Raw genomic sequence first — 9415 nt, 5'->3', positions numbered from 1 at the left:
TTTTATTACTTGTTTATAAGACAATGGATCCTTAACACCATTATCGGCTATGATGTATTGGGCTTCTATTAAACTCATGTAGCGTACAAGTGGATTCATAACCCTTCCACTATGTCGAGGCAATCTCAACTTTTAAGATCAGATGTGAATGACTAGATGAACCATATCAACAATTCTTTTTTATGTATCAACCCCTTCAACAATCCTTGTTGAAGTCTCAGTAGATTCATTAAAAATTTCACTTAAAACAAATTTTCTTCATGGTTTATGATCCCTCATGTGGTTTTCTTCTAAGAAAGTAGCATTTGACAATACAAACACTTTATTCTCACTTGGATCAAAGAAGTACTCACCTCTTGTTTCCTTGAGGTAGCCTACAAATAAGTATACTTTTAAACAAAGTTTCAACTTTTTAGGATTTGTTATTAGCACATGGGCTGGACATCCCCAAATTCTGAAGTGGCATAAACTACACTTACGACCTCTCTAAAACTCGAAAGGTGTTTGAGAAACACTCTTTGAAGGATGTTGTTCAACATATAAACAACAGTCTCTACTGCATAGCTCATTGTAGATCGAACCATGTCCAACAGGGTTCTATTTCTCCTTTTTGATACACCATTCTGTTGAGGTGTACCAGGGGCTGAGAGTTGAGACGTAATTCCATGTTCTATCATATAGTTCTAGAATCTAAGTTCATATACTTTCCACCACAATCAGATCGTAGTGTTTTTATCTTTTTACATAACAAGTTTTCAACCTCAATCTTGCACTCTTTGAACTTTTCAAATGTTTTACACTTGTGTTGCATTAGGTATAAATACCCACATCTAGAATAATCATCTATGAAAGAGATGAAATATTCATACCCTCCTCGTGCTCTTACATTCATCAGACTGTAGAGATCTGAATATATAAGCTCTAAGATCTCTTTAGCTCTATAATCTTTTCTAGCAAAAGGTCATTTGTTTAATCTTGCACATTTTCTTTAGGAGAAATTCTCGGTCTTTTAACAGTTTTTGTCGTATTGAACATTTCAATATTTAACACGGCTTTTGTAACTAACGGCCTTAGTACATACAAGTTACTTTCCATTGAACCAAAGCCTAGCTCCATTCAGTTCTTTAAAAAAACATTTTATTTTCTGAGAATGATAAGAAATTTTGTTCAATCAGACGAGAAACGGAAATTAAGTTCCTCTTGATATTAGGAATAGAGATGTACAATTTCCCCATGGGGGCAGGGTTTCCCCGATTAAGCAGGGAATGGGGGAAGAAATGGAGAAAAAAAATCTCCGTGAGCTAAACGGGGGCGAGGATGGGGAATGCATTCCTCGTCCCCGACCCTGCCTCATTTCCCATCCCCGCCTCGATTAGCTTTTACATATTTATTTAGTATAGTTATCTAATGTTATGTTATTATTATTATTATATAAATATTATATTTAAATTTCAAATTTGATTATTTATTGGGAAAGATAATGAATATGTTTAAATTTAGATTATATAGTGAATAATTTGATTTATATTTGTCTCTTTCTTCTAAAAAAAATAAATTAGCTTTTTAGGCCAAAATTTGAGCAATTTATCTTTAAATTCAAATTTTCATATAAAACTAACTATAATAAAAAATTTAGTGATAAAGTTAATTATTTAATTAAAATTTGCTCAGATTAGTGATTTAAATTAATTGGCATTTTACAAAAAAACAATAACGGGGAAAAATTTCTCTGTGGGAACTCGATCCCCGGTCTCGCCCTCGCCCCGCCCCATGGACATCTCTTATTAGGAACTACATATACGTCATCCAATAACATATATCGTTTCTTGTCCAAAAATAACTTAAGCCTGCTTACGACAACAGCTGAAACAACCTCACCAGTACCAACTCTAAGAGTCATCTCTCCAACTACCAATTGACTTCATGAATCAAATCCCTGATAGGAAGAACATACGTGATTAGTAGCTCCTGGAACAGACTCAAAATCTTCAATGAAGGGAATGCATACCAAGTCGAATTGGGCTTGCGTTTAGCTAATCCCTCATATACTTGAACCCTCTTCACCAACTTCGAGCAAAATGGCACTAAAAATTTGCAACAGAATAATCTCTTGATTCTTATTGATGAAATTTTGATGACACGCTCTTTCTAGTAAGAATACAAACAAAATATTAGACATTCAAAGTTTTTCAAACAAAATTTTAAAACTCATTTTTCAAAAGAAACTTTCTTTTCCTTTTAATTTCATAAAAAATTGAATACTTAGTCTTTAGATTTCTTTAGAACCTTTAAACTCTTAGAAACGTCATATCAACTTAATTTTCTTTATTACTCTGATAGGACAAACTTTGGTCCAAATACAACCATCTTGTTTTAAAGGCAAGTCTAGAACAACAACTTAAAGCCATTGCAGTTGAATGATAACTTGAGTTACGAGGGAAAACCTGTAGAAATTCTTGCCAGAGAGGTAAAGACATTACGCCATGTGAAATTCTTGTGGTAGAATCACCAGTTCAAGAGGCTACCTGGAGGTGAGAGGATGAGATGAGAGCTAATTACCCAGAACTTTTTAGGAATGAACTTTTGAGAACGAAAGTTCTTTAAGGAGGGAAGAATGTAACATCCCGAATTTTGTTTCTAATGTAATTTAAGTATTTTGTAATATTCGAGAACATTTTTGAAATTTTTGAAATTTAATTAGATTACTGAGTTGTAATTACTAATAAAGGGATATTTCAGTTTAATTATTTAATCAAAGAAAATTGTGAAATTTGGACTTTTTGTCAGTTGAATTTAATTTTGGAGTTATTGTCGAAAATTGAAGTCATTTGGGGAAAAGGGAATAAGTATTGAAGGGAAGAAATAAAATAACATAAAATAAAATACAATACAATAGAATAAAATAAATATTTTTATTTTATTTTATTTATTTTATATTCTTATCCCTTTCCCCTTTCTTCTTCTACTAAAACCTCTTCCCCCTTATGTTTTCCCTCCAGCCGAGACCCTAACCACCGCCCAGATCGGAAGTCGAACATCCGCCGCGCACCGTGCCTCTGCAGAAACACAGTCGCCCGCGTCCGCACAGCTATGACACCTAACAGCTCACGTCCGTGTCGCTTCGTCTACCTAGTCGCGCCGCGCAAGAGACCTTTGTCGCTTGTTTGTCCTTGTGAGATCTAGCCACCGACTGGGTCATCTGTTTGTGCTCGTCGACCGACCACCGAAGTCGCTGCCAAGATCTGTTCAAGCCCCAGCCGCACGATCCCCGTCTCACTGTACGACGCTGTTAGTCTTCGCCGTCTCCGTCGAAGCACACCACCACAACAGCCGTCCTCGCTCCGCTCGTCACGCCTGGCTGATGTTCTCTTCTTCAGCCCATCACAGCAACTGGAACCCGTGGCTAGTCGCCAGAATTTTTGACCTTAGGTAAGGTTGTGCTACCTTTTATGGGTTTCTTGGAGGTTCTGAAAACCATTGAATTTCGATTTAAGATTTGGTTTGTTTCTGATGTCTTGATGCTAGAATCAAGCTTCAAGAATTTTGGTTAGTTGCCGAACTCGTTCGAAGCCATTTCTTTAGACATTTGGGTAAGTGTTATGGAGTAGATGAATGGATTTTGGTTTGAAAGTGTTGGTAAAGGCTGATGTTAAAATTATGTTGTCCTTAGGTTAAATCTTGGGCTTGTCTAAGGCGGGAGAAATTCATGTATGCGCTAGTGCCAGACCATGATGATTATGATTTATAGAGGATCATTAGTTAACATGATATTTATGTATGCCTTCCTTGACTAAGGTTTGGAAGGACTAGAGTTAGTTATTAATAATTATGATTTATAGAGTATCATTATTTAACATAATATTCATGTATGCCTTCATTGATTGAGGTTTGAAAGGACTAGGGTCAGTTATGGATAATTATGATTTACTGAGGATATATTTATGGTTTTATGTTTATGTATGCCTTACTGACACGAGGATTTAAAAGACTAGATGCGCATAGAGATGTTTGAATGCTAGCATAATTTGAGTATATTATTATTCTTGGAGATCCTACTGAATCTGGGGATGATGAGATGTATATATATGTTATGAAACTAGGATGATGAGAGGTATATGTATGTTGTAGAGCCATGATGTTGAGGTGTATATGTATGTTATAGAACCACGTTGTGATATCTGTGATGTTGAGATTATGATAGTGTCTTCACTGATTAGTTAAATGCCCATTAGATGTTGTGTTTCCTTCGGGATTTACCAGAGGTTGTGTTTCCTTCGGGATCCACCAAGGGTTGTGTTTTCTTCGGGATTCACCAGAGGTGGTGTTTCATTCGGGATTCACCAGAGGTGGTGTTTCCTTCGGGATTCACCAGAGGTGGTGTTTCCTTCGGGATTCACCAGAGGTGGTGTTTCCTTTGGGATTCACCAGAGGTTGTGTTTTCTTCGAGATCCACCAGAGGTTGTGTTTTCTTCGTGATTCACTAGAGGTTATGTCACCAGAGGTTATTTGCTTTGCTACAAACCAATAAACATAAAATCCCTATTTATCTGTCTGTAACTTAAGCATGTATGTGGTGACATACAAGTGGATTATGTCTGTAATATATGGATATAAGAGGGAAATCTTATCCTGGTAACACTACGGATGCGGCCCACTTTGTGGAATGGTCATAATTGTTGTGACTTGTCACAGCTGGTCAGATCGTGATCATTCGTGTTGGGGACATGCGAGCGGGGGCGTTCTATACAAAGAGTTTATATAAGACTTGACCACGAAGTGTTAACATCTTATTATATAACACTATTGATGATAGAGCCTTCACTTCACTAGGATGACCATAGGTAACATGAGTGAGTTGGGAACTCCTACCATTGACGACGTCCTTTGATTTGTATGAGTGCAAGTGCCAGGTCGCTGATTCAAACCTACCATTTTGGGGATTCGTCTGATTTTCGAGCTAGGAACTCATCTACACAAGATGGAATTCACTCCTTCCCCGAGGCAGGGACAAGTAGATAGATAGCTCCCTTAAGGGATAATTCCAGGGCTTGAACGATATGGTGCCACACATCTTCTTTTAGCTCGAATGGTGTTCACACATAGTAGGACTATGTTGTATTGTTCATTAGAGGAATGAGATGTAACTACATGGGCAAAACGATAAATTGGCCTAACTGTACTTACGAGCATCTATGAAGGGTCATTGTACTCATGATTGGTTATATCCGATGGATACAGAAATATATCTGTGGTAAGAAGAGTTCAGTTGTTGGTCTCCTGACAGTTAACGGATGGTAGATCTCGTGGCTAAAGAGTTTAGTATCTACGATTAAGTTAGGATAGCTCTAACTCTAATCTATCTACATGTTTCTACCTCTATTGAGTTCCTTAGCAGTCATATAGAAGAGACAACATGCGCATTAAGTTCTAGGATTCAATTGCGTTGATTAATTGTTAAGATAGTTTACTCAATTAACTGAATTTTCTCCAAATCTAGCAATTAGTGCGTCCTAGGATAGTCAGCCATTCAACACACAATTACTATTGCCTCTTAAAGGTCTTAACTAGACATTGTATCGAACACATTAAAAGTAATATATTCAGTCATGAGTGAAAATTACAAAACCAAGCATCTAGGCTAAACATGTTCAAGATATAGATCATTCAACATGCTTCAAGAATTAAAAACAGATTCAAGAATGCTCAAATTGAAGTTGTTAATAATAAAGAAAAGTAGAAAACTCAAAATAATTTGCAAGAACTCTTGAAATAGAAACAAGATTGAATTATTCACAAATCCATAGACAAATTCATAAAGAATTACAAGTTATTGATTACAAATAAAAAAGAAATCAAAATCTAACCTAGATAGGAAACAAAATTACCCTAGAGACTAATTGATACAGAGAGAAATTCCAGCCTCCATTAAAATTGTGCTTTCCTTCTTCAGCAAAAATGAAAGAAATCTATTTATAGTTGCGGGGTAGTGTCGTGACACTGGGGTCAACGTTGCATCGCTAAGTCATAGAAAAAGCCAAGAAGCGTTGCACTTGAGACGTGACACTGGTGCTTGACACTCCATTGTGTGAGGCACGCGAGGGATAAATCGCGTCAAAATCCAAAGCGTAGCAACACTACCCCGTTTTGCAGCAAAAAATGAGCAATCTGTCTTCAAGCGTTCTGGATGCCTATATGGGAGACTGGTAACTTACTACCATTTCTGTGACATCCCAATTTTTTTTCTTCGTAATTTGAATTCAATTATTTTGTAGTATTTTAGGAAAATTTTGGATTCTTGGAGGTTAAATTGAATTATTGTGAGAGGATAATTAAATTTTAATATTTGATTTGAGAAGAATTTTGTAATTTAAAATTTGATTAGGAAAAACATTTAAAATTTATGTCAAATGGCTTCAATTTTGATTTAATTTTGGAAATTGAATTAAAATTAGAAAGTTTGGTTTATTTTAGAATTTTGAAAAGATATTGGGATTTGAAATACCAAAAAGATTGTGAATTTCAAGAGGAAAAAGGAAAGGGATTAAATATGTTTATTTTATATTAAAAGTAAGGGAAGCCAATTAAGCCATTAGAGTCGCACAAATCCCTAGGAGGTCATCTTCTTCCACTTATCCTTCCCTCAACCGACCCATACTTTTCTTATCTCTTTCTCACCGCTAACTGCAACCAAGTCACCATTAAGAGTACCTACCGTCAGTCGCGTTTTGCTCAGGTGCCGTGTGATCTGCTGTCGTCGGCATCGTGCATCCGGGTCGAGAAGCGTGTGTCCGCAGCTTGCAGTTGCAATAGTCGTTCACCCCTAGTCCGGATCCTGGCCCAGCGCACCACCACCAACGAAGGTCTCCCCCACTAAACTGCTATTCACCGCGACGGACTTCTACTTTTGCTTGCTGGATTTGAGGGTTTCGTCGGAAAGCTTGGTTTTGGGTAAGATCTTGGTGGGTTTTATGAATTTTCGTGAATGGATCTTGATTACCCATTTGATTTTGGGTTAATTTTGATAAAATCCATTATATTTGGGTCATAGATTCGAGTTTTAGTGGAGGTTGAAGATTGAAAGCATGTTGTACGGTGTTACAAAGGTTTGATTTTGGTTTGGTAAGTTTTGGTACCTTTGGTCCTTTTGGATTTAGGGTAATTGTTGAAAATTTAGTTATTAAATATTGGTTTTTATTTATGCTCAGATTGGACACAGACACATAAATCGAGCTTTGGAACTGAACTTGAACCAAACCACAACTTTTGTTAAGCTTAATTTGAGGACCTTTGGTAATTTGTTAAATTCAATTAGACCCTAAAGAATAAGTTGCAAGCATTGGATTTATTGTTTTGTGCCAGATATGCTAAATTAAACATTGTAATTTATATTATAGGAGGGATTATGGTCTTCCAACTGTGTTCAAGGAAATATTGCTTGGATTAATTTTGAGAATTGCGATTTCAGGTAAGTAATCCTACTACTGGAACTGCCCACGGGCTAGGCACTAGATATATGCTAGCATGATAGATGAATATTATGACAAAACGATAACATGATAGACGGATAGTATCGTATGACCGATATATGTTCTTGTATGATGATCTGAAAGATTTATTTGTGTACGTAGATACTTGCATGCTAGTATGAGATGATACTTGATTCAATGAGGTTGTATTTGATATGTGGATATTGAGACATATATGCATGTTGTAAAGCCAGGATGTTGAGGTATATATGTATGTTATAGAACCATGTTGTGATAATTATGATGTTGTGACTGTGATAGTGTCTTTACTGATTAGTTAGATGCCCACTAGATATTGTGTTTCCTTCGGGATTCACCAGATTGTGTTTCCTTCGGGATTCACCAAATTGTGTTTCCTTCGGGATTCTCCAGATATTGTGTTTCCTTCGGGATTCACCAGATATAGTGTTTCCTTCGGGATTCACCAGATATAGTGTTTCCTTCGGGATTCACCAGAGATTGTGTTTCCTTCGGGATTCACCAGAGATTGTGTTTCCTTCGAGATTCACCAGATATTATGTTTCCTTCGGGATTCACTAGGGGTAGGCATCTAGAGGACATAGATGCCTAGCCCGACCCCAGTAATGGGTTACTTACTGAGTATTTTATACTCATTCTTTCTTATGTTTTTGTTTTAGGTAAAGGTAGAGATGCACCGGCGATTGACAAGCGGAATTCGTGATCGAGCCACTAGGACTAGTTTTATGCTTTCGCTCATGATATTTAGATTTCTTTCCATGTTTTTTTAACTTTCAGTTTTGTTGTTTGAAACTTACTATTAAGAATTGTAATTCATACTTATTATTATCATTTATGATTTATAGTTACCTTATTATTTGTTTTAATATTTTAATTTAATGAAGGATTTTTTAACTTACCTTATTTATTTAGTATTTATTGCACCATAAAAGGGTGTCGTTTTAAGTTTCATGCATGCATGTATTTAGTAACGGCCTAACTTAAGTCCTAGGCGGTTGGGTCGTTACAATTTCCAATTACAAGTTTTTCATTACTTGTGTATCCAGAGCAAGAGGTGATGTAATTTGGACTGGTTGCAACATGGCTTAAAGCCCCGCTATCAGCATACCAGCATTGATCAACTACACACTCAAGATTTTCTATAGCAGAATTAGTTAGGAATGCAGATAAGTTTTGAGCAGGTTGAAGAAAGCCTTTACTCTGAATGACAGCCACAGTATAGGTGGATTCAATTCTCTTTTGTGTTTTTTTTGCATTATTCAACATTGGGTTATATTGAAGAAAACAAATGTCAGTAGTGTGCTCCAACCTACTACAAATTTGACATAAGGGACGATTTGTGGAGGCATTATTCCATCTATTTCTCTCTCCAATATTGTTCCCTTTGGAACCAACGTTTTGGTTTCATTGCGCTTCTTGATTTAGATGCTGATGTTGCTGAGTATTTTGCACCATATTAATAGAAGGATTAACATTAGTATTAAGGGACAAATTGGACAGACCTATCTTCATCGTCATCTAATACTCAAGTCTCTATTCATAAAAGAGAAGATCAGACTACATATCAGCCCAACTGATATCACATTTCCTTTGAGTCGACACAATTACAGGGTTATAGTTTTCATCGAGACCAGAGAACACTTAGGAAACAAGATGTCTCTCCTAGAAGTTGGTTAGCTACCTCTAATTTTGTTTTATGATTCTTCCTATTCGTAGGTCATTTATGGCATGCAGGAAGGGCTCGTGCAGCTGCCATAGGATTTGAAAAAGGAATTGATCGTGATTTTGAACCAGTTCTGTTCATGACTCCCCTTAACTGAGACTGGCGATCTAATGCTTGAAGTCAAAATCAATTTGATTCCACCATACATATCAGGTTGGATGGATCAGGTTATATTTTAAAAGTCTTC

General features: G+C 36.4%; 1 long non-coding RNA gene across 2 annotated transcripts; it reads left to right on the top strand.

Moving 5' to 3' along the window:
• The first annotated feature begins 2945 nt into the window (after window positions 1-2945).
• LOC120080041 (uncharacterized) lies at window positions 2946-8361 on the top strand. Of its 2 annotated transcripts, XR_016530330.1 has the most exons (5): window positions 2946-3429; window positions 3526-3590; window positions 7206-7290; window positions 7395-7465; window positions 8165-8361. It is a non-coding gene; the product is annotated as an uncharacterized LOC120080041 (long non-coding RNA). The 2 variants fall into 2 exon arrangements; XR_016530329.1 differs by lacking the exons at window positions 7206-7290; window positions 7395-7465; window positions 8165-8361 and adding an exon at window positions 3671-3956 and having other exon boundaries at window positions 2963-3429.
• Window positions 8362-9415: the final 1054 nt, after the last annotated feature.

Source organism: Benincasa hispida, chromosome 6 (assembly GCF_027475165.1).
Source record: "Benincasa hispida cultivar pf3 chromosome 6, pf3_genome.v1.1, whole genome shotgun sequence".
In the NCBI taxonomy this organism is placed as follows: Eukaryota; Viridiplantae; Streptophyta; class Magnoliopsida; order Cucurbitales; family Cucurbitaceae; genus Benincasa; species Benincasa hispida.
The sequence above is the reverse complement of the archived record's forward strand: the minus strand, read 5'-3'. Positions and strand labels throughout refer to the sequence as shown.